Genomic DNA, 26,770 nt, shown 5'->3' with positions numbered 1-26,770 from the left:
TTGTTTGAGGTATTCATTTTTTCTTAACTTTTGATTTATATTTAAACATTATATAGAAATTGTTGATGTACTATATTATGTGTTAGTTTGTATTAATCCATGTATTGATCAGGTTTGGATATGGGAGCACATATCCATTGGAAGGCCTCTGAGATGTGATATCTTTTCTGAATTTTCTCGTATTACAATGTGGAGACAGTCACACAATGATGAGGGTAGGATTGATCGAAGAGGGTTGGATCCTCATATCAATAGGGAAGCCTGCATGCAAAATTGCACAAGATGACCACGACACATGTAAGTATTCTTGAAACAATTTCTTATGTTTTGGGCTATAATGTGATATAGGACCAACCATGAATAAAATTTTATCATAGGTAACATGGTAGCTTTATGTAGACGTGGTAGATGAGGATAAACAAAATGTAATTGTGGAGTGAAGGGCCTCGCGAGAAAGAATATTTGGTTAAATAACATGAATGAAGTTGAATGAAGTTGAGCATCAACTAGCCAGTCGAGTGGTTCTACAATATCATTTTATTCAGCAACCACTATGTTTCTCTAGTATAGTGAGTAAAATTGTCCATGGCATATATAAAGCTAAAAAAAAGATTACCCGATGTTGTTTGAATTCGAACTTGAAGACTCGTATGACAATAAAAAAGACATCAGAAGCTCATCCATGGAGGAGTAAGTTAAAGCAAAGAGTCTGAAGCATGCAAGAAAAAGTGCTACCGAAGCAGATGTATAAGTGACCCATTTAAAGGAAGAAGTTGGCAGGTTAAGGGAGTTGTTTAAAGCAATGAACACTATGTTGCAAAGTGAAGTTGGCCTTATCAAAAGCATGAATAAGGTCAACAAGGAGTTACTATTGCGCCTTAAGCAATATAACTTGTTATTACATATCTTTTTACTGTTTTATAAAACAGAAACAACATTAAACTTTGTTATGTATATTATTGTAAATAAAGTTGTAATTTAATTATTTAACAAGTTTGAATTATATGTGCTTGTGTGTTTAATGTGTGTTTGAAATATGTTTGAAATAAAGATTGAATTGTGTATACAATAGGTGGCACTTTGTTGAATTAAAGTTTGAAATATGTTTGAAATAAAGATTGAATTGTATATATAACAAGTGATTGTGTTTAAATGAAGTTTAAAATATCTTTGAATTGAAGATTGAATTGTGTATATAACAAGATGCACTTTGTTAAAATGAAGTTTGAATTAAAGATTGAATTGTGTACATAACAGGTGACACTTTGTTAAATTTAATTTGAAATGTGTAAAATGAAGATTGAATTGTATATATAACAGGTGGTTATGTTGAAATAAAGTTTAAAATGTATTTGAATTCAAGATTGAATTGTATATATAACAAGTGGCACTTTGTTGAAATGAAGTTTGAAATATGTTTTAATTGAATATTGAATTGTGTATATAACAGGTAACACTTTGTTTAATTGAAGTTTGAAATGTGTTTGAATTGAAGATTAAATTGTATATATAACATATGATTGTTAAAATAAAGTTTGAATTTTGTATATAACCAGAAAATTCTTATTTTCAAGTGTGTTTGATTTGAAGATTGAATTGTGCAACAACAAAGAAATTCTCAGTTTGAAATGTATTAGAATTGAAAATTGAATTATGTGAATTTTCTCCAAATGTTTTGCTGGAAATATTCACCGAAAATAGTCACCAAAAATTTTTGTTTGAGAGAAAGTGGTTTGGGGACTACAAGAACACTAGGTTAGGTGAAAATAGCCCTATGTTGCGCATAAAAGGTTTTAAAAAATGAAATGTTACTTTTAATGCACAAAATTATCACACTGAAAAAGAATTTTACATCATCTCATGGGAAACTTTGTGATTTTTGCAAACCTTTCAAAAATTTCATGAATATTTTAGGAATTTCTTAGCCATCAACGCAAAACTCTTGACAAAATTTGTGCTCTAATTGCCTATATATACATGTAATTTGTACGCTAAAACAGAATCTCACATTGCTTAAAGTCGACAACACATGAAAGTCCATGAATTCTGCAAACTTCTCATGAATTCTGCATCAAAAGTAGACTTTCGCAACCGCAAGCGCAAAACTTTTGTCAAAATTCACAAGGGATTTTCGTAAGCAATGTCACAATCCATAATTCTGCATGGGGTTACAAAAGAAGCGAGGTGGAATTTTGTATGGGGGTTACAAAGCAGAGAAGATGCGTGCATTCATTATGCAAATCTAGTTTGTTGGGATGTAAAGTAGTTATTTTTGCATCATATATTGTGTGCAATTCATTATTTCTGCAAAAATATCATGTAAATTTCATTTTTAGTGAGATTTAGTGAAATCGGAAGAGCATTGCGATGTAACGCACAAAAATTAAGAGATCTACTCATGTTAAAGGTAAAAAGGTCCTAAAAAGGTTGGGAATCTATGAAATTGAACATCGGGCAAATTTCAAAATTTGTAGGAAATTTGGGAAAACACGTCAAATTTGTCATACAATACCATAATTTTTCCTCTAAAATATATGTTAAACACACACACACACACACACACACACACACACACACACACATATATATATATATATAGAGAGAGAGAGAGAATGGGGATTGTGCTTCTCCTTATTTCGTTAATGTTAAGACCCTCCAAAAATCATACTTTAAGGTAGCTTATGCTAGATCTGAATCTATAGATGCATTTATCATTATTTATTCAATAGAAAACATATTTTTGCTTAAGCATCTTTATGTTCATATATGTATTTCAAAGAGGTGAAAAATCAGTGGTTGATATTGTACTAAAATTTAATAATAAAATATTCACATTTTTACATCAAATCAATTTAAAACAATGTTTGCTTCTTAATTAATAAGCAATGATAAACACATCTAACTGTTGAGATCTATCATAAAACACCTAAAACTATATTTTGAAGGGAACTAATGAAAAAAGGGGAAGCACAATTTGCATTCTCATATATATATATATATATATATATATATAAGAAAATGAAAACCTACCCAATAATAAACATTTATCAGATTTTCAGTGTGTTTCAAAATTTTGACCTTACAGGTGTGTTAAGGAAGCAATTGCCCCCCAAAAGTCAAGTACCCTTATTCCTATAGGGCCAAGGCGGGTGGAGGTTCTGAAAGAAATGGTTTTAAAAACATATCCATTTATCAGAATCAAATGTTCCAAGAACTTATTCCTATAAAAACAAGTGCATAGATTACATCTGTAAGGTCAAAATATAAAAAAACAAAACAAAAATTCAATAAATGTTTTTTATTGGGTAGGTTTGAAACGTTTTCTATTGGGTAGGTTTTCATTCCCCTATATATAATTGGGTAAGTGCTTAATGATACATGTTTAATGGGTTTTTCTGCTCTTCTGGTATTTTTTTTGCATGGTTGATTTATGAGAAATTCAAACCTGGATCATGTGTTTTCAATGAAAAAAATGATGTTTGGAGCATGGTTGCCAGTTGAGGAAGCGGGAGCGGGAAGCGATACGGGAAGCGGGAGCGGGAAGCGAGGCACTTTCAAATTTTTAGGAAGCGGGGAAGCGTGGGACCACTTAGGAGCGATTCGGAAAGTGTCTCGGAAGCGACCTAGGAAGCGTCTCGGAAGCGAGGGGGAAGTGAAAAAAATAAAAATAAAAAATACAAAAAAAATGAAAAAAATAGGAGAAGCGTAGGAGAAGCGAGGGGGGAAGCGTGACCCCCATTAAAGGGAAGTGTGTCCCCCATTAAAGGGAAACACGTTCCCCATTAAAGGGAAGCACGCTTCCCAAAAAAGGGGACGCTTCGGAAGCGCGACGTTTCGCGCTTCCGAAACGCGCTTCCCCTTTTAGCTAGGCGCTTCCTGTAACCCTGGTTTGGAGTCTAAAAATTTTACAAAGATTTTGGACTCTTGATTTTTAGAACCTTACAAAAACCCACCCATGTGTCGGAATCTTCAAGAGTTGATCCCTATAAAATCAAGCACATAGATCACATCTATATGGTTAGAATTTAAAAATAAAACGAAAAAAAATCTAAAAACCCCATTAAGTGTGGCATATTTCATTAAACACCTACCCCTCACACACACACACTCTCTCTCTCTCACTATATATATATATATATATAGGAAAATGAAAACCTCTCAAACCTCCCCAATGGATGTTTTATTGGATTTTTGGTATCTTTTTGAAAATTCTGACAGTACATATGTGATCTATATGCTTGTTTTTATAGGAATCAATTCTTAGAGCATTTGATTTTGATGCATGAATAGGTTTTTATAAGTTTTAAAATCAACAGTGTACAATTTTCATAAATTTTTGAGGCTCCAAATACCATTTTTTATCCAAAATTCATGATCCAAGTATTGATTTATAGTAAATCAATCATGTTGAACACATCTGTATGGTCAGAATTTTGAAAAAAATATCAGCAGATTTTCATTGAGCAGCTTTGTGAGGGTTTCCATTCCCCTATATATATATTGGACATATTAGGCCCTCTTTTCTAGTTCTGCCCTGTTAGGCCCCATAGTTTGAAATGTTTTATAAAAGATCTGAACCGGTAGATGTGTTTAGCATGCTAGATTTAGTGGGAATCAACTCTTGGATCATGTTATTTCGACAAAAAACTGTATTTTTATGAGCTGAAAAAGTTTATGCCTTCATAACCATTGATTTTGGATAACCGGAAAAACCTGTATAAAGGTAAGATTCCGGTGATCCAAAAGCCTGTTCCCACTTAAAAAATGTATAGATCACATCTATGGTGTTAGATGTGAAAAAAAAAACTATGATTTTTCAAGGTGCCTAACTGGGCAAAAAGAGAAAATGGGGCAGGAGGGCATTACTCTCTCTCTCTCTCTCTCTCTCTCTCTCTCTCTCTCTATATATATATATATATATATATATATATATATATATATATATATCACTCCTCGTTTAACCTTTAACAAGTTGTTCATGGCTCACCATGCCAGCTATACTAACCAATAACAAACGAGTTCATAACAAGCCAAACTGAGCCGAATCACGAGCTGCTCGGTTCATTTACCAGCCTACATGTCACAGTTTGTCTAGCCAAGGTGCCATTAAACCTACAACTGTTGACTTGGTTCACGTCGAGATTGTTATGAATGTGCAAACAGGAGGGGCTGTAACAGATTGCAGATGAAGATAAGGACCACGCAAGCACATTGGGGAGGGGCACAACCTACAAAGTGAAAGAGGCAGACGAAAAATGCTTATGAAATTTAATCCAACTTGAACAGAACATGTAATTTGCATTATAGACCAACTCAGCATTTTTGGCGGATAAGGGTGGTGGGTTCAGTGTTGCATGTTTGGAGCTTGATTTTGAGTCCATAGTTTTACTTGGTTATAGGGAACTATGGTAACTAAACCTTATTTTTTCCTTTATCTTCCAACGGTTCAGGTAATTCCAAGTTTTTTTTTCCTTTTTTTTGAGGAATTTTAAATTAAATCTCTCTCTCTCTCTCTCTCTCTCTCTCTCTCTCTCTCTCTCTCTCTCTCTCTCTCTCTCTCTCTCTCTCTCTCTCTCTCTTTGCACACACACAATGACAAGTAATCAAGATTCCAGACAAGGTAAAACATCCTAATCCAAAAATTTCTTACACACAGTGAGTCGCTAGCAACATGAGAAAAAAAAACTCATTAAAATCCCAAAACTTGGTGGACAATTGCAAGCTTTACATACAGCAAGATAAATAATGAAGAACCAAACTAAGTACTATGGCTGTAAAGTGTAAAGGCAACGAAGATGCAGATATGTATTAAACATATCCTCAGTTTAGCAGATCATAATCATCCAATCTTTCATTGTATTGCATGATCTTCTTCTTGATCTTTGATGAATCTACCCAAGTCACAAAATCTTCCATATTCCTTGTGACAAGGAATGCTGGATCTGTGACAGTGTCAGGGCCTACACGGATGTGGGCTTGCTCAATATATGTGACAGCTTCTTTGAGGTGCTCTGCGAAATTCAACCTTACCAAGACTGTAGACAGCCAGACGCCTGAGAGTGTGGACAAAGAGTTACAAGAAGTTTTTCAGCAAGTTCTTGGCACCCAAACTACTTGGGAGTTTCCAAAATTGCTGAGAAAGGATTAAAATAAAGGTTGTTCATTGTGTTAGTGGAAGTATCAAAAACTCTCAAAAGTGTTAAAATTCAACTAGTCATGCATCCTTGGGCACCAAATTTTCAGAAAAAATATAAATCATTCCCTGATAGCTAAACAAATTTATTGCTTCATTTGGAACTCCTCCCATTCAAATTTTAGATTGATAGAAAGATACCCAAGGTTGAAAGGATTGCCAGAACTAGAGACAAACACTATAAAAAGTAAAGCCAGCCATTTCGAGATATTCGATGATGTAAAGCATGGTTCAGCACCAGAACAACTTCCTAGGTTTTGGAAATAACTTCATAATTTTTGGGTTCCAGAGGAACGTCATAATTGGACAGAAATCTGTGTAAACAACTACTCGTCCTACCGAAGACATTATGATTATTCATATATTTTTGGCAGATACTTTTCTCTGTGATGTATGCACATATCAGCAGAAATACATAACATCTCTTCGAGCCTAAGCACATGATGGATTCCATAAATGCACATACCTGCAGAATGAAGACACAGACAGCCGATCACACAAAGCCAAGCTCTTTCTGGTTGGTACGACACCCATATCATAGCTGCAATATTCATGGGAAAACTCATCAAACCAGATATCCAATTAGAAGGATGTGGAATTTTCATCAGGCCAATATTAACAATATTACTAGAATATTAATGAAACTTTCAACTGAAAACAGGATTCTTTAAAATGACATGATTTGCGCTATATAGTAACAACAATATTAAGGTTTGATGATTTTGAGTACTTTGATTGATAGGTATGTGATATACATCTCTCTTATGAGGATTCCTGATGATTTAAAGCTGTTAAAGGCAGGGGTGGAACCAATCATTACCATCTTTTTAGAAAATAAACATAAATAGTTATCATATGTTCAGATTTGTAAATAGAACTATTTTCTGGTTTTGAGAGAACAAAGAAAGAAGGAATTGGCAGCAAACCTATGTGGTAAGCATAGTGACAAACGTTTTTATCAGCAATTTCTCGTTTTTCAAAAACTCGTGAGAAATTGAAAAAAAATCATAAATCTCGCATTTTTTCGGCAAAATCTCGGCAATAAAAAAATAAATTAAAGAATATAAAATTTATTTTTTATAAGAAAATATTAATACAAATTATTTAAAAATAAAAATACACAATTTTTTCGTGATAAGTAGCCATTTAAAACGTAAATATCGTGTTTAAATCGCGGTATTTATGTTTTTTTCATAAATCTTGTGATATTTTGAAAATCTCACGAGAAATTGCCATTTTAAACTTTCAGGCAATTTCTCGCGATATTATCGCGAAATTTTTTATAAATCTCGCGATATTTGTCACTATGGTGGTAAGTGGCTATATAAGAAATCTTTATTATGATAAACCAAAATTTTCAAAGTTTGTGACTTTTATAACTTTCAAGATTCACAAAGTCGCACTTCTGAACACAAGATTGCAAGTCATGATCTGCAGAGGAGGACATCAACCAGAACAGCTGAGATTGCAAAATAAAGTTTTTAATAAATGCAAGCTGATTAGCACAAATTTCCAGTTCTTTTAAGAAATTAGCCCCTATATTTGAATGTTAATAATGTGGAAATCTGTTTACTTTGCAAACATTTGATTTTCTTTCACGCATTAGATTCATTGAGGTCATTTTCGTGATCCCATTTAACACTTTTCCACCCTATGTAGTCAAAAGTGGTAAACATTGCCTAGAAGCTGTCACAGGAATGCACCCTTTTGGCCCCCGTGACCTTGCTGAATGGATACGGTTTGGATGTAGGCCCGATACGCCTAGGACTCAATCAAACTGTATCCAGCATGGTTTGTTCATATCCTACCCCTTTTTGTCTCGATTTTGTCTAAGACTCATAAACCCCAAACCAGTTTCATCTATCACCATTTTTAAGTCATTTGACCCTCATTATTAGGCCAAACCCTTGGTCAAAAAAATTGAATGTGGGCAGGTTAATATGAAGAATCAACACATGTATGGATTTGATTTATGATAGACCCATCTCTTGATCCACGTAATCTTGGACATATATGGATGTGGATCACCCTTAACCAAATCCATATATGGAGTCCAATGTGGATAAAGTTTGCACCCCTGACCAGATAACCTAGATCCAGTCTGCCACTATCATCAACACCATAAACATCATTACCACATATTACACACACACACACACACACACACACACACACACACACACACACATATATATATATATATATATATATATATATGAACCATATTTTTACAAAATTGTTGTCCCTACGACCTGTATCCATGTCTCCTATTTCCATATATGTATCCATGTGACAGCCTAGAAGCCTGTTCTCTCAAATCCTAAGGTGGCATTACCTAGAAAGCCAAAAATAAACAAATTATTCATAGATAAAATTCTAAAAGGTTGTAAAATTATGCTAAAATTTCTAAGTTATTAACATATATGTTTTTATGTTGACATGTGCTTTCTAAGTGCCCTCCCTAGGTGTTGGGCTGAGCTAGGTGCCCAAATGCACCTTTAGTTACATAGTTCTTACTTGGAAAATAAGTTATTCCCAAGGGTAAGTGTTATATAAGGTTTGTGAAAATCTCAATCATTTACCTTACCACGTTTTCATTTTCCTTTAAAAAAAATGTGAACCATTCAAGGGAAAAAGACAACATTTGAACTCTGGTGAGAAAGTTTTTCTGTGAATTTTTTCAATCAACCAACTGGGGCTCTGCTTGTTTGGTAGGAGCTGTTAGTGCACATCACCATGTCTTGGGACGTTGCAAGTTCAAAACCAAATGGTATGTTGTGTAACTTGTGGGGGTCTGCCTAACCCCAGCTTGCCTTGTAAAAAAAAAATGATTCCTGGTAAGACAGTGGCTCCTAGGCTTGAAAACATTCCCTAAACATGAGACCATATTTTCATGCTTCAAAACCAATTTCCTTGGGGGCATTTGTTACCACCCCCCCCCCCCCCCTTAAGGGAAGTGAGTTGCCCTTCAAATTGACAGCCAGGAGGGAAAGTGAGTGTTTCCCCATGGAGGGAGGTGTGAAACCATATTGCTAGGGAAGATGTTTTTTTTACATTTATTTTGTGGGCCCCACCACATATTTGTCATGGAGATACCGCACCCCCCCCCCTTCCCCAACCCCTTCTCTTTCATAGGAAAGGTCACGAAACAAATGAACTTTTAGTATTTTATCAAATTCTTTTTTCTCCCCTTAACAAAAACCAGGCATGCCTCCATTTGTTTATCCACACCCAATACCATCACAACCACCATCCTACACTGCAACAACATCAACCTTCCACCACAGAATCTGCCTACATAGTCATGTAACTGACTTTTGAAAGAGCTGGCAAACCGACATGCAATTTTCAATCCCCGAGTGGATTTCATAATCACATAGTAGGTAGATATAATATTGGTGGGTTAATAGGCCAACCCCCTCCCTACCCATCATACATGCTTCAGTGTTGTGGTTTCAGGGCCCAAAACCTAGATCCTATGTCACAAGGATACTCCATTTTCACTCTCATTCCATATCCCCTTCTATACAAGTCATATTGGAAACTTCATAAAAATTGGATGTAATTGTATCCCCATATCCGCATAGCCTATATCTTACTAGGTTAGCATTTGATTGACAAAATCATATCACAAAGCAAGCACACACACACAAAATACAAGATTTTATGGAGTTCAGCAATATGCCTACATCCAAAATAAGAGTCTGGGATGATTCACTGTTATGAAAGCAAGCAGCAAGGTTTTACAATAAAAAACTAACGAAGAAACTGAGTCAAACAAGAATAGCTCGTCATTCGCTTTACAAAAAAAGGATGCATGACACCTCGAAACATAGTCTTCCTCTCTTTCTAGACAAAAACAACCTCTCTTGCTTGTCTTCAAAGGAGAGAACCTAACAAAACCCATGGTTGCAACTTGCAATAATTTCTTTTTCTTTTTGTTTTCCAAAATGAGAATCCAAATCAAAAGTAAAAAAAAAAAACTCACTCCCCACAAGAGTATATATCTCTTTCTTTTTCTTTTCATATTCTAATTAATATTCAAGGAAGCTTGGGTTTCCTTTTCTTTCCAACCATCCATACAAGTCCTCTAAGGATTCTTTCCAAGAAAGGGCAAGTGAGTCACACCGAGGAACCCATTCAAGTTACAAAATGACAATCTCCACCTTAGCTTAAATGTCTTCATTCACTAATCATCTCTCTCACATACATGCCCTCTCCCCTTAGGGCTAATAATCTGTAACATAAAACATTAATCAAGTCCAAGCAAGGAGTAACTTTGTCATCATGTCTGTAAGGTGATCTTTGATAGAATTTTTTTCTAAATGAATCTTTACTTAATGAATTTTTTAATGTTATGGTACATAATACGTATGTGGTTTAACTCTGGATGATATACTAGATATGTATCATGTTCATTGCACTCTTGTTGTCACAATGTACCACCACCTTCCCTTGTGAAATGTCGATTCAGTTAACCCCTTCAACAAAAGTTTTTTTTTTGTTTTGCTTCAAACTGTTGTTGTATACTATGCTTCAATTGGGGATAGAACAATGATTTCTTGCAACACACATCTTCAGCTTATAGGTCTACGTCCAACTGTGTACACATAACCTAGTAAGTATCACTTGTTATCTGAGTCACCTGTAAAACATACCTCCATTTGTTTGTTGCTAACGTTGGTGGCTATCTTTGATTCAGTACTCGAGCAAATGGGTGACAAAACAACATTCATCCATGGCGATTTGGAAGACATTTATATGACCCATCCAAAAGGGTTTGAAGAAAAGGGCCAAGAGAATCATGTTTGCAAGTTGAAGAAGTGGGTTTAAGGTCTTAAATAGTCTCCTACTAGTGGTATAAAAGGTTTTGATAGTTGCATGAATAAGTATGTGCTTAGTAAATATGATGGTTGTATTTATTATTGTAAGTTTGTTTAAGGCTCTTTTATTATGTTGGCTCCATATGTTGATCTGTTGATTGCAGTCAATCTAATGCTTTAAATAATACATTAAATAGTGAATTTGAAATAAAAGATCTAATGGAAGCAAAAAGGACCCTTGAAATGAAAATCAAAAGAGATAAAAGACTTAACAAGCTATGGCAGAGGTTCAGCATTTGGGGTTTATTAAACATTAAAGTCCTAAGAATGTTGAAGCAAGGGAATATATGAAGAAGATTCTCTATGCCAATTTAGTTGGTTGTTTAATATATGTACATAGCATGCAAGCGCCTAGGCAAGTGTTCTGGACCAAAACTACATCCAAAATGCTTATCGGGTCTAAATTGCTCTTACCCAATTTATTTGTTTCATCTTGTTTTTCCTATACCTCCCAAACCGCCCGCTGAGATGTATTGCAGTATAGATCTTGGGATTGCAGATAAGAGCGACAAGTGGTATCAAAGCAAACAACATACCATTGAGGGATCTCAACCCTTCTGTGAGGATAAACTTTAAGAAATTCGTCGGCATGTCGAAAACACTCGGGTGATTGCCGAGCGAACCCGTGTCAAGATGTATCAATGAAGGCAAGAGAGTGCCGATAAAGCCAACCACTTAAAGCGAATTGAGAGGGTTCTAGAAGCCCTAAGAGATCGATTGGACACTCTCCACAAGTGAATGCATGACACTGACCGGGGAGGCGATTTCAACGGTGGCCGAAACGGACACCCGATCGAACCAATTCTCGGAGGGGCACCGCATGAGTTCGCTTGAGGCATGAGTAAGATGCCTCACCTTGAAGTTTCTACTTTTGCTGGTGAAAACGTGCAAGAGTGTATCTTTAAACTCAAGCACTTTTTTATATGTCGCCCCCTGAGACACGTGTTGTCAAAGCGGTCATCCGCCTTGAAGGTCGCGCGCCCTAAGATGGTATGAGTGGCTTGATCTCGTACATGAGAAGCCCACATGAGCTGATTTTGAGGACCAAATTATGGAGAGATTCAACATCTGCGATAGTGGCCTTTAGAGGCCCCAATCCTTGCACGACAACTCAATAGAGTTGAATACCTCGCCAGCTGACTTGCCACCAACAGTGATATCTTCCTTAGCAAGGCCATCATCGATGCCACAATAGTGCACCATGGACAAAGAGCATGTCCAGTTAGACCAAATTCCCCAGCCTGTTGAGAACACCTTGGTGCATAGTAGGGCTACGCCCCTATGTGCAGGGGTGAACCCACCCATCGATTCACCTATTCAAAAATCGAGCAGTGAGTTGACGTTGTCAAACGAAAAACTGGATACTATTGAGGGCACCGAGGTGGAGATCCATGGTGAGGTGCAAAGTTGAGTATGGATCGAGTGCAATCACAAGGCACAAAATTTATGCATTAAGCACCTGATTGCCCTCCATCAAGCCTTGGGCCCCATAACTAACAGGCCTATCCTCAAGATAGAGGGTATGCAGATGCTTAATTTACAAATATATGTGCAATCATATTGCGCTTGATCTTTTCACCCCAAAGTCATGGGGATCACTCATAGTTTTGTTCGGGAAAATGTTACTCGGGGACATTATGAAGAGCACCCTGAATTCGATCATGTGGTCAAGAATGAGACAAAACATAAAAGGTATTGAACTTTGCTCAGATGTGATTGTTAAGCCCCAAAGAGCGAGCCTTATGCAATATCTATATAAAGTTCCCACCTTTGAAGTCCATGTGGTATTTGATCCAAGAGAAAATCACCATCAAGTATGCTACTTGCTTGATTGAGTTCCAACTATCATCTTGGAACTCTGCTCCTGCAGATCGTGAGCTAGTAAACAAGTTGAGCTTTCCTAATCATTGATAAGTCAAAGATCCAGAGCCCTAATTAAGAGCAGGAGAAGCCAGACACATGTCAAGCCTTGAAGGCATGATAATTAAGGAATGAGGTCCACCTAGGGAGCGTGTGATGCAGAAGAGTCCTAGGAGATGTCCCGTAGTTCTCGAAGGTTAATTAGAGTTAATTAAGTTAGTTGGTTTGCTCTTTCCCCGAGACTGCTTTTAGCCTACCCAATTTTCCTATTTCAATAGGCCTTTTTCCAAAGCCTCCCAAAACCTTCACCAGAGTTACTCTTAGACCACTATCCCATCATGTCCAATGAGGGTCCTCACCCCAGACACGTCTAGCCCAGCTTTAGAGAGCCAACAACCTCAGGTTCGATCATCTTGCTTCCGTTGGGCTTAAACTAAAGTATCTATCTGTTGCTAGCTTGAAGCTTCCTTCAAAGTCATCATGATTACCCTTAGACCATTGCCCATTGTAATGAAATAGCAGAAAATACAAAACAATGCCACTAAGGGCTTTACAAGATTACGATCACAAAAGTACATACGCACAAACCAATGTTATCAAGGGCTTACAAGATCACAACATAGCGTGCACAAGCACACTATAGGACAAAACAATAGCCATCAAGGGGCAACAACACAAGCACCAAGCATATAAAACATTAAAGAACTAAATAAAAAAAAACAAAATGTAAAAAATAATCATCTTTATTGAGTATAAATGCTTAAGAGAAGCATTAGTTACAAGAGAGGGGTTCAACCCCTATTTATACACAAAGGGAGAGTATGGGACTCTCTATTGGGGAGCTCCCAACGCCACAAATGTGACCGTTGGGGAGCCCCCGACGACTCTATGCTCTTCACAAAAAGGACATTAAATGAAAAGATAAAAAAAATAAAAAATAAATAAGAGAAAATTTGTTCTTAATGAACAATATTGTTACATGAGAAAAATGACAATAATACCCCTAGAGGGTATTTACCTATTCCATTATATATATATATATATGAATATATATATATATATATATATTCATATACAAGTTAACACTCCCCCTCAAACTTACGGTGAGATATACTGAAAGTTTGAAAATACAACAAAGATTCAATGGGAAGAATTCAAGTCTCAAGTGTCTTCAATGAAAATCTCTATCTTTAGGACATATTAGAGAGTTTTGCAAATACAAGTCTTCAAATGTCTTTTATTGGTGATCATCCACAATTGCCTTCATTGGCTATCTCAATCTTCATGATGCATCAAAAATATTCTTTTCTCAGTCCATCACATCTTCAAGAACCTGTAGAGAAAACAAAACAGAGGTCTCAACTACAAAAAAAAGGTATTCTAACCAAATAATTATAAAGTTTCAAAACAAATATATATATTTTGAATAAGAATAACATTCAAAGAAAAATGTTTAAGCAAAGTGGTGATAATTTTTAGAAATATTAGATAACTATTAAGAAAGACAAGAAGAGCATACCTTAAAAGATAAATTTTAATTTAGACAATCATAAACTCAAAATCAGCTTGTTTTTCAAGAAAACATAAATAATGATGATAAGGGAACTTAATCACTAAAAAACATATCAATTATCAAGAAGAAATAAACAATGATGTATTAATAATATTCTGATTTTTTAGAAAATCCCTTCAATTAAAATAAATCATCAATTTATACTAAAAACAACATGCATATAAAGTATAACACTAAAAAAGAACCCTCGATAAAAGAGGAGTTAATTAAATTTTATGTATGCAACAATGTAATAATCAATATGAAACACACATATATTCAATATGCAATTATAGCATATTTAATGCACATAAGGCGACAATAAAAATAACTATTTTTATCAATAAAATGCACATAAAATGCATTATTTTAATGTAAAGAATCAAATAGCCTTCAATTACGAAAAAAATATCTACCAATATCAAGTGGACAACACACAAGTGTTTTAGTAAGGAACACACTCTCAACACCCACAAAGGGACACACGAAGGATCATAATATAAAGAAAACCTCAAGTATGCAAAAAATGCTAGAAATTTGTATCCATAAACATCTTCCGTACAAGGAAAAATAAGTAGTAAACAATTAAAAATTTCAAGGAGAGATTTAAAAAAACGCATAACAAGGACAATGATATTTGCAAATCAACACTAATTTGCGAAAAATATGAAGAGATTTAAATTCTCACAAATATCAAGAAGTGATATTTTGCAAATTTTAACAATAGTTTGACCACCACAAGCAATCATCTCCTAGGCCTCCAAACCTCAAACATTAAGTGTATAAGTGACTAGAACAAGAGCATAATTATCATGCTACTAAAGGGTCTACATATAAAGACACTTAAAAACAAGTATATCAGCTACTAGAACAAGAGCATAATGTGAATGATGAGCTAAAATCACACAAATGTATGAATAAACATCTTTTGTCTACATAAAATGACACTTAAAAAACAAGTGTATTAACAACTAGATCAAGAGTATAATGCCAACGATGGGCTAATTAGGTGTGAATAAATATCTTTTGTCTACATATAATGAAACTAAAAAATCAAATGTATCAGCAACTAGATCAAGAGTATAATGTCAATAATGGGCTAAAATCACACACGAAATTGTAAATAAACATCTTTTGTCTACATATAATGACCGTAAAAAATCAAGTGTATCAACGACTAGATCAAGAGTAAAATCACAATGTCAATAATGAGCTAAAAATACACATGAAGGTGTGAACATACATCTCTTGTCTATATATAATGACACTTAGATAAGAGGCATAATAGGAGGAAACACAAAAGATAAGAGAGCTTGTATAAAAATACACTAATATTATCAATAAAAATATCAAATTTAACTATCATTCGAAATACCATGGTTTCAAAAACAGATAGTCATCATAGATAAACAGAGTTATAAGCATCCATAATAATAATAATCATACAACAAATGAGTTATACAACACACTTAGATCCAGAGATCAAACAATTGTCAGTTAGAGCCAAACCATAAGTTGACAATCTAAACTGACATAAAAAGAGTTTCATACAACTCACCCTAACATCTCTGAATAAAAAATAATAAGGCCAAAAGAAATGATGAATCATATAAAATTTTGTGATAGAATTAATTTCGAGATTTATTTTTAGAGAGTTTAGGACTCTGTATAGAGCCCTTGTTCATGCCTTAGAAACTTTAAGAAAGATTTTTTTTTAAAAAAAAATTACTCAAATTGAAAAGTAAACACTTGGAGAGTTTCAAAATTTTCAAAACTCTAAGAGAGAAGAGAGTTTCAGGTGGGGCTGCAATCTCTTCTCTAGCTCATCTAGAGCTCTATAAATAGATCAAAAAAAGGAGAAGGAAGAGAAAGAGAAGGAAAAAAAGAAAGGAAGAGAAAGAAAAAGGAAAGAGGAAAAATGAGAGGAAAAGGAAGAAGACGGACACCTTCTTTGATCATTCAGCGTTTTTCACCATTAATCTTGTTCTTTTTCAATCTTTGCAAAAGATACGGTTCTTTCTCTTGTTTCGAATGAGAAAAAGAGCATAGATTTGATTTCCGTCCAATGTTTTTGAGAAAACCCATGGAAAAAGAGTAAATATGGATGTTTACTCTAAAGTACATGGAGGAGGATTCATGGATCCTCTTCCATGGATGTGTTTTTTATTCTTGTCATCCTTTTAAAAAAAAAACCTGTACACGTTTATTTTCATGCTAAAACTGAATTTATTTGATGATACAAATAGTGTGTTAAGTGTTTATATTATGGCAATATCGATTTTCATGGGTGATCCATGTTATGGATCGTGAGATGCATATAAATATGTGTTAGGATACTTTATTCTCATATATTTTTCATTAAAAGTTTGTGTATTGGTAGCCTATTGGGTCATGATATTATGAAAATTTTGAATAGGCACGTATTCTTGGTTTTGAATAAGCATATAAACGGATGCTAGTGGTGTGGGTTGTACGTGCATGCAAATTTAATATAGCTATGTTCGCTTGGAGGGGGGAAATCGTTTACCTATGCAGCTTGTATATACATTAACATAGGCACGCATAAACGAGTGTTAAAAAAATGTGTCAATGCATGTAAAAAAAAAGTTTTGAACCATGGGCAATCACCCCCAGCCGATTGGGTCGGGTGTCAGCTAGGTCACAGGTTTGGTATCAGAGCCACCACAAAATCTTACACTTTTATCATCTTTTTAGCATTAAGTTTTTAATTTTGGTAAGTGAGCCCTGTCTTGAAGTGTTAGCAAGTCATGCCTTGTGCTCCAGAGCAGTCTCCTTCACTGATAAGGCTATTTAATACTTTTATTAAAGCATGCAAATTTCTTATGCTTGATTACATTCATAGCTTAATTCTCTTTTGTTGTGAATTAATATCCTTGGTGTGATTATATGAATGCTTTTGTTCGGGATCAAACCTAAGGGGGTGGGATTGATCAGAGTAATAAGTTTACAAATTTTCATGTTTTAGATATATCGCTGCAACATTTTTCGACTTCTACTAGTGTTCCTGCAGATTGGCAGGAGCAAAGGGATTTCATGATGAATGCCCTCAACACGCTGATGGAGACGATGATGGCACAGGCGGCGCAGGCAGCTACCTGTGTCCACCCCACCGAGGTTGTTCTGAACACAGGCGGTGTTTCTTTCAAGAGATTCCTAAAGTTGGACCCACCAACTTTTTTAGGGAAGGTCGGCCCAGATACAGTCGAGAGATGGGTCGAGGAGAATGAGCGAGCGTTTGACATCCTACCTGTCCCCGATGACAGGAAGACCCCTTTTGGCATGTATCGTCCGAAGGGCGATGCCAAGAAGTGGTGGGACACTCTGCGAAGGGTGAAGTATGCTGATTTGGACATGATTTTCTGGGAGGTGTTTAGGAAGGAGTTCCTGGACACCTACTTCCCTTAATACGCTCGGGAGCAAATGCAGCAGCGGTTCCTTGAGCTTACTCAGGGAAGCATAAGTCTGGTGGACTACGCCACCACATTCAGAAGCCTGGAGCGATATTGTCCAAACTTTTTTGCTGACGATAAGGCGAGGGTGACTAAGTTCGTGCATGGGTTAAAGGGCGGACTGCGGACTCCAGTATTGATGAGCCGGCCTACTACCTTGGCCAATGCAATTGAGTCTGATATGGTCCTGACGGAGGACTGGGAGAGGTCCAGAAATGGATTTCAGAAGGGAGGCAGCAATGGTGGTAGTTCTTTGAGCAGAGCGAGGAAGACCCCACCTGCAGATGAAAAGACGTAAGGTGGCAAGAAGCAGCAGACCCGTGAAGGGCAATAGCAGGGAAAGGCCCAGTCAGTATGTCGTAAGTGCAGCAAGAGTCATCCTCTAAGCTTTTGTCTGATGTTCAAGGGAGTTTGCTTCTAGTGCCAGCAAACTGAACACATTGCTCCCTATTGTCCGAACAAGTCAGCGGCTCAGAGAGGTCAGCAGCAACAACCACAATAACGGCAGCAGAAGCATCAGGAGCAGCAGGGTCAACGAAGGATCAACGAGAGAGTTTAAGTCGTTATGAGCACCACGCAGAGAAATCAGACCGATCTGATCGAAGGTATCGTCTTAGTTGTCGATCATTAGGCTCATGTGATATTTGATTCTGTTACTACCCACATTTGTTCCCTAATTTTGAGGACGAAATTCTTTTAAGAGGATAGGGATGCAATGTTGTGTATTTTCACACTTAGTTAAATTCGAGATTTTCAAAAATTTGGCTAAGTCTAGGAGAAAAATCGTTTGAAGCTCGATTTTTTATCGATGTTTTTGAGTTTGGGCTTGGCCCAAGTCTCATCGATTAGGTCGAGGCAAGCCAATCAAAGCGTAAGAAAGAGTTTTATTTTTAACATTTAAATTCAAGCAAAAATTGGGTTATTTTCAGGCAAAATTCAGAATATGATATTCATGTAATATGTCGTTGGATGCGTCTCAGAATTCTGAGCACAACGATATTTTATTTTGCTTGATTCGAGCTACGATTGGCTCAAAAAATATATTTTTTCAAAAATTAAGCAGTTTGTCGGTTCGAATCCGAACTTGGATCGGACTGGATATGATGGATTTGATCCAAATTAATATAAATTTGGACTCTATCCAAGACCCATATTAATCTAGTATTATTCCAGCCCAAGACCCATTTGAATTTTTTAGATGGATTTGGATGTTGGATCCGGATCCAAATCCAAATTCATGCCCAATGATTTTTCCAACTTTAAATTCATTAGAAACTTTTAAATTGAAGTTAATTAATGTTAATAAGCCTCCCAAGTTAAATTGATAATTTTTGGAAGCTTTTAAAAATTTATTTATTATTTAATATTAATTAATTAATTAATTAATTATTAATTCTAAAAATTTAATTTGAAAATTGTTTAGGACTCTAAGTAGAACCCTTAAACCCATATAAAATCACTTTAGAAGTGTTCTAGTACAATAATATGATTTTTGGAAGCTTCTAGATATTTATTTATTAACAATTAATTAATTAATTTTAATTAATTTCAAGATTTATTTTTAGAGAGTTTAGGACTCTTTATAGAGCCCTTGTTCATGCCTTAGAAGCTTTAAGAAATATTTTTTTTATAAAAAAATACTCAAATTTGAAAAGTCAACACTTGGAGAGTTTCAAAATTTTTGGAACTCTAAGAGAGAAGAGAGTTTCAGCTGGGGCTGCAATCACTTCTCTAGCCCATCTAGAGCTCTATAAATAGATCAAAAAAAAGGAGAAGGAAGAGAAAGAGAAAGAAAAAAAGAGAGAAAGAGGAAAAAGGAAGAAGAAGGTCACCTTCTTCGATCATCCATCATTTTCCACCATTAATCTTGTTGTTTTTCAATCTTTGCAAAAGGTATGAGTTCTCTCTTTTGGATCAAATGGAAAATCAAATGCCAATTCGTTTTCCATGCAATATTTGGTGTAAATCCATAAGTTAAAGAGTGAATCTATATGTTCACTCTAGAGTACATTGATGAAGATCTATGAATCCTCTTTCATATGGGTATTTTTTGTTCTTTACACACTCTAAAAGAATAAAATTATGTATGTGTTTTTCATGCCAAAACAGGATTTTATTTCATGTTAAAAATAACTTTTAAGCACTTGTTTAGTAGTAGATTCTATCCCTACGATTTTCTCAATGTACAAGTTGTGGATGCATGTAGCCATGTGCCAGAAATTATATTTGTGCATGCATGTCATATTAAGGCATCTGAATATGTATACTTAAATAAATATATGTATGAGTATGTTTGTAGCATAATTGTCTTGGATCAAGCATGAAAATCTATACCTCACACGTTTGTAGGTAGAATTGCACATGGAAGCATATTAAATCTGTCATGTCTAATTGTAAACCTGATCATACAGGTATAATTGTATGAATTTGTATATGCATGTATACCTAAGTGCATATTTTTCATATGCTAATATATTTGCGTAAGAGCATGCACATGAATGCATACTTATATTATTTAGCTAAACATGCATGTAAAACAACATAGAGTCTCACGTATGCATACATGCCTGACAGATGAGATTGTATGCACTTGCAGCCTGCAAATGAATGGGCATACACGTGCAGGAATCAAGGGCAGCCTTGTGGGCCAGTTTAAAAAAAAAACTGGTAGTGACTAGATTTTTTTGCGGTCACGATCTGGCCGACAGGCCAGCCGAGTGCCAAACCTGGCAAGGCCTGCCGAACCACAAGGCTCAAGTTAAAAAATAATAATAAAGCACACACACATATATATATGTATATATATAGTATTATATTCTTATGAGCCCAATCTGAAAGTCGAGGTTCTTTATTTATAAAACATTTCAGAATTTCATTGTGTGTATGCATTATGAGTTTTATACGTGTCGAGGGTAGAGTTTTCATATACTTCGACGTGGTATGATATGCTAAAACTATGTGTCATTACCACTTGCACTTAAGAGCATGTTTATACATGGTATTGATTTGCTTTTGGCATGTGCAAACATCTAAATGTTCATATGCTCTAATTGATACGAAACATATTTGAAAGTACGATGTGGATGGTTACATAGTATGCATGTTAAAATTTCCAGATTTTGGTTATGTACATGTATGTGGGTTTGAATACATGTAATGAAAACTTTCACATGCTTTGAATTGATATGACATGCTTAAGTATTATACTATATAGAATTTGGTTCAAGTGCATGTGCATACATGAAATTGATGTGTGTTTTGCATGTACACGAATGCATGAATGTTCACTTGTTCAAATTAAGTTGATTCATGAATGAAAGCATGTTTATGTAATGGTCACATGAAAGCACATGCACATGAATAGTGAATACATGCATATGGATGTTGTATTTCATGCACATTGTTAAGTTGGCATATATGAATGTGCAATGAAAGCATGTTGACATCATTGCATATATGGCATGTTATGATTTTTGCTTATGGTGCATCGGTGATCAAAATGAATCATCATAGGCCTGGTGAGCCTTGAGCTTTGATTTTGTTCCTCTTTTATTTATTTCAAATGCATTACAAAAATCACATTAATGTTGTTGCATTGTTCTATGTTTTTCCGCGGGCGATGGTCTCGTGATGGTTCTCGCAGGAAAATATGTGAGCTTGTGCATTTGTTTTTGCATGCTGAATTGCAAACTAAATAATTAACCTTTAATAACAAGATAAAGAAAAAAAATAGTATAATATATATTCTGAGATCTCCTGTCATTAGAATGGAAATCTTAGAGTTTCAGTTTTGGGGGACCACGAAGATACAAAAACTTCGTGTGCATTATTGATTACCCCTGAACCTGATATTAAGGTTCTTTCTCCTGAGCACGGTTTTAAGGAGAGTCTGTCACTTTACCTGAGGGTGATGCGTAGACACAACTGTTGTTTTGGTATACCAAGAAAGTGACACTATTGGATGTGGTGGTCCTTAGTGTCTCGACATTAGATGTAGAGGTCTAATGTTCTGAAGGTGATTCAGATAAGGACTAAGTTTGAAACCTAGTAATAAAATACAACTTGTGTGCTAAGTTACCTTAAGAACCCTACTTGTCCTTGAGAATTTTACTCGTTTGATGTATCCGCGGGCAACAGTAATTAAAAATATAAACTTAAATTATGTGCATTTAATAGGAACATGCATATGAAAGAATACCCTAATAAAAGATAATAAGTTATTCATACATATACATAGAAAACATGCATAATCCTGCTAAGCTTTAGATTATGCATAATTACTTGTTTTCTTAATTGTTACATGTTGGTGAATGCATGATGTTGTTTCCTAATGCATGTTAAATGATTGTATTGCTTAATTTGTGATCCATGTTATTTATTAAATGTTTCATCATGTTTAACAATTATTCTCTATTGTATGAATGCTTAATTGAATCATGAATTTGTCATAATTGCATTCTTCTAAATTATTGCATAAATCTTATATGTATTCTTTATGCTCATTTATTTCATTAGAGGGATTCGTACACAGAATTCTTTGGATTTCTGACACCCCTACTTTTGTGGTTTTTCGTAGCCTCAGGTGATCAGTGAAGTGACTTGCGCCTGAGAGAGCTACAAGTGCTACATGTTTGCTAGACAGCTTCACAGATGGACAACGTGACTCTGCTTTTCTTTCTTATTATTTACATTAGATTGTTATTTTTCTTATGCAATTGTTTCGAGACATTTCTTAATTAATAAAATTTGACTTGCTATGGTGTGGATGATAAATGTAAGATCCATGGTGGTTTGTTGGTTATCCAACTGTGGGTGAAACTGTAAAGGTCCCGGGTCTTTGGGAAGATTTTCGTAATGGTTCTAATATATATATATATATATATATATATATATATATATATATATATATATATAACATTAAGGAACTAAATAGAAAAACATAAAATGTAAAAAATAATCATCTTTACTGAGCATAAATGCTTAAGAGAAGCATTAGTTACAAGAAAAGGGTTCAACCTCTATTTATACACAAAGGGAGGGGAGAGCATGGAGCTCTATTGGGGAGCCCCCAACGAATCTATGGTCTTTGAAACATAGAGCCCATGCTCTTTATAAAAAAGACATTAAATAAAAAGATAAAAATAAGAAAAATTGTTTCTAATGAACAATACTATTATATGAGTAAAATGAAAAAAATACCCGTAGAAGGTATTTACTTATTATATATATATATAATATATGTATATATATGACAATACATACATATATATACATGTACAACTTAAGACCCATCATGTCCAGCGGGGGTCCGCACCCCAGACACGTCCAGCCCAACCTCGGATGGCCAAGAACCTCAGGTTCGATCATCTCGCTTCCGTCGGTCTCAAACTAGAGTACCAATCTGTTGTTTGCCCAGGGCTTCCTTCAAATTTAAGTTTCAAACCTTCAAAATTGGATCTTGAAGAAGGCCTAACACTAGATCCCTCTTTTGAGACCTTGCAATGACATAAGCCCTCCCCATTAGGCAAAGAACAGATATTTGAAAGACAAAGCAACTACTCATCCAAGTAAATTTGGTGACTTGATCCTTGCTCTTGAATGGAAATTGTTAGATATGTTATGTTATCAACCCCACGGAGGACGGCTCATGTGAAGGAGTTGTCTACTATGCTAGCTTGGCTCACCTAAGATCAATGGGAGTTGACTAAACCTTCTATTGAGATTAGGTCATCTACTTGTATTGGGATTCGATCATATGTACATGAGAGACATTAGCATGTGTGGGGAAGGGCATAGTTGTCATTGTATGTGAGTCATGAAGCCTATAAATAGGCCCATGCCACCTCATTTGTATCATCCATTGTTGAATCTAAGAAGACTCTTGAGTCTCTTTGACCTCTCTCGAGTTCCTAGAGATAGTATTGGATCTAGCTAGGCAACTAGCTAGAGATTGGCTCATACACTAGCTAGTCACCCTAGTGTGTGGGATTTCCACCCTTCACCATCACTTTCGCATCTTTTCCTCTTCATTTTCCCTACCTAAGAACGGTCTGGTATCAGGATATTAAAAAATGCCCTAAAATTTGACTGTTTGATCAAATGAATTTTTTGCATCAGGGCAATCAACAAGGTCAAACAATTGAAGAAGCCATTAACACTAAGCAGTCCCCAGTCTTTCAGTCTATATGTATCCTAATTACATAAATTTCATTGTCTATAACTCTCCAAGGGGAAATTCTGGGGATATAACAAGGGCTTTTTGATAAATATCAAAAAAAGAGGGGAAATCCCACATTTAAAAAGATAAAACACATGAAAAAAAAACAGAACATAAGAAAACAATAATGTTGGCTCTTTTTCTTGGAAAAATGTAAGCAAAAAACTTTCCAACAAAACAGATAAATACTAATAAAAATTACATTACAATTTACAAATATAAAATAAAAAGTTCTGAAAGTAGTTGCACTTTGTTGTTAATATTGTGATATTATTGCCATAATTATATAACACTGTTATTATGACAATGCTTTATCATTTAAATAGGCTTTTGATTACAATGATAATATCACGATACTCTCAAAATATTACCAACAACAGTGACAATAGTCAATAGCCCATAAGCTTTTCTAGATCCCTCTGTTTTTATTCTAGAGTTGCCAGATTACATGGATTAAGACCTATGAGAAGAATTGGTATGGACCATTTTCACAGATATCCACAAGATTAAAGAGAGAGAAGAATTGAGAACGACATCAAGGAGCTCTTTGAATAAGAAAACCACAACCTATTCCATGTGGTTTCTCAAGATGCAGCTATTTCAACCATCTGTTTAAGAGAAATGTGCATTTGATATAAATATAATACAACAATGAAAATAGAGTACCTGCATGACTGCAACAAGTTAGTGACTTTTGAAATAATTATAAAAAATTAAGAACAAACTAGTAGGGAAACACAACTCTTAGAGTGCATCACAAAAATCATGAAAAGCTTTTAAAATCAGCAAACTTACAGTTTTTCCAACAATGAATTTGTCATCTAAACCCTGAAAGGGTCTCTAGGATCAATCATCTTCAAGATGTTCATGAGCTTCGTCACCATTCCACAAATTTTTAAGTATCTAAAATACAACACAGAAGACATCTTAGAAATGGAATGATCCTTCTCATCATTAAAATAAGCTCACTAGAAAAGGTCTAGGAAACACTTCCACACTTATCAGCTATGTTACTTGGACACTGTCATGGGTGTCAGTGTCAGACATGGGTACATATATATATATATATATATATATATATATATATATATATATATATATATATATATATATATATCTGTGTGTGTGTGTAGAAGAAAAGAAAATTAATAAAAAATGTGTTAAATAAAACAATATATATATGTTGATGATTTATATGAACATGAATATGTCCTAAGTAGGATACTTTGTGCCCTAGATATGTAAATGTATCGGCGTACCTAAACTAGGTACTTTTTATTCAAGACATCTAAGAGTGTCTTATTCGGATGCTTCATGTCCAAGACACTAGACACGACATCTCCGAGGCACCTAATCAGTGTTTTAAGTTGAACACTTCGTGTTCATGACACCTAAAAGTGTCTTAAATTGGATAGTTTGTGCCTAAAGTATTGGACACTCCGTGTCCTGAGCCCCGGACACTTTGTATCTAAGATTTAAATGTTATAAACAGAATATTTTGCGTCCAAGTGTCAGGCACTTCGTGTCACAAACTGGAGACTTTGTGTCCAAGTGTCATACACTCTGTATCATATGTCGGACACTTCGTGTCCACGTGTCGGGTACTTTGTGTCCATGTGACGTACACACGATACACGTGTCCATTTTTTTGGACACTTACACTTTTGAAAAAGAGTGTCCAGTCGTGTCCATGTCCAGCCGTGTCTGACACCAACACTTCAAGTTCCTAGAAGTGTCCAAGTAACATAGATTATCAGTAAACAAAGAAAAGACTATATTTTCCGTTAACTACATAACTAAAATTAGACGAAGAAAATGAGATAGCACTAGCCGCAAAAGTCAAAAACCAAATCTTTGACATTGAAATCTCACTCAGCACATTTGCCATCTCTTTCTTGTATAAAAATCGAAAAAAAATGCATGTGATGCATATTGCACTAGACACCTTTAAATTCTGTTTGAATTCACTAAAAATGGTTCAAAATGTTGGAAAATTTGTCCTGATCAAATCCAACAATTATACTAAAATAAAACCCCACCAAACCTACTTCTTTTTCTATCAAGGAAACACATATATAAGATGCAAAATGTGAGGGGAGTATCCCTTCTTTCCGATTAAAACCAGTAAAGTGACAATAAAATCTGATAACCCCATCAAAATCAATGAAACTTAATTATAATGAAGCCCTCTTTCCATCAAACAACAAAAGAACCTCCATGAGAGGGATCTGACACTTGGTGTTTGTTATTTTGACTCAAAACAACAAACATCGATATCATAGAAAAGAAAAGAGAGAGAGAGATGGTGCTTGCTAACTAACTTCTTGTAGTCGTCTCTGGCGACGATGTGGTAACGGCCCATGATGAGGGCCTCCCTTTGCCCGTTCTCTCTCTTCCATTCCAAGAAGTTGACCTTCTTTAACAGCTTCTTCTCATGAAACTTGAGCTTCCTCATCGCCTAAAATCCTAATAGAAATCAAACATAAAATCATGACTATTGCTAATTGAAAAGAAAAAAGAGAAGAGGAAATGATCAAAACCCTAATTAGACATTCATGTCATTTGAAACAATCCAAAAAAAAAATCATAAATCTC

At 35.1% G+C, this 26,770-nt stretch overlaps 1 pseudogene; it reads right to left on the bottom strand.

Annotated features, from left to right (window-relative positions):
- Positions 1-5,805: 5,805 nt before the first annotated feature.
- LOC149818678 (uncharacterized) lies at positions 5,806-26,537 on the bottom strand (annotated as a pseudogene).
- Positions 26,538-26,770: the final 233 nt, after the last annotated feature.

Source organism: Nuphar pumila, chromosome 13, assembly GCF_984573655.1.
Source record: "Nuphar pumila chromosome 13, dmNupPumi1.hap1.1, whole genome shotgun sequence".
In the NCBI taxonomy this organism is placed as follows: Eukaryota; Viridiplantae; Streptophyta; class Magnoliopsida; order Nymphaeales; family Nymphaeaceae; genus Nuphar; species Nuphar pumila.
The sequence above is the reverse complement of the archived record's forward strand: the minus strand, read 5'-3'. Positions and strand labels throughout refer to the sequence as shown.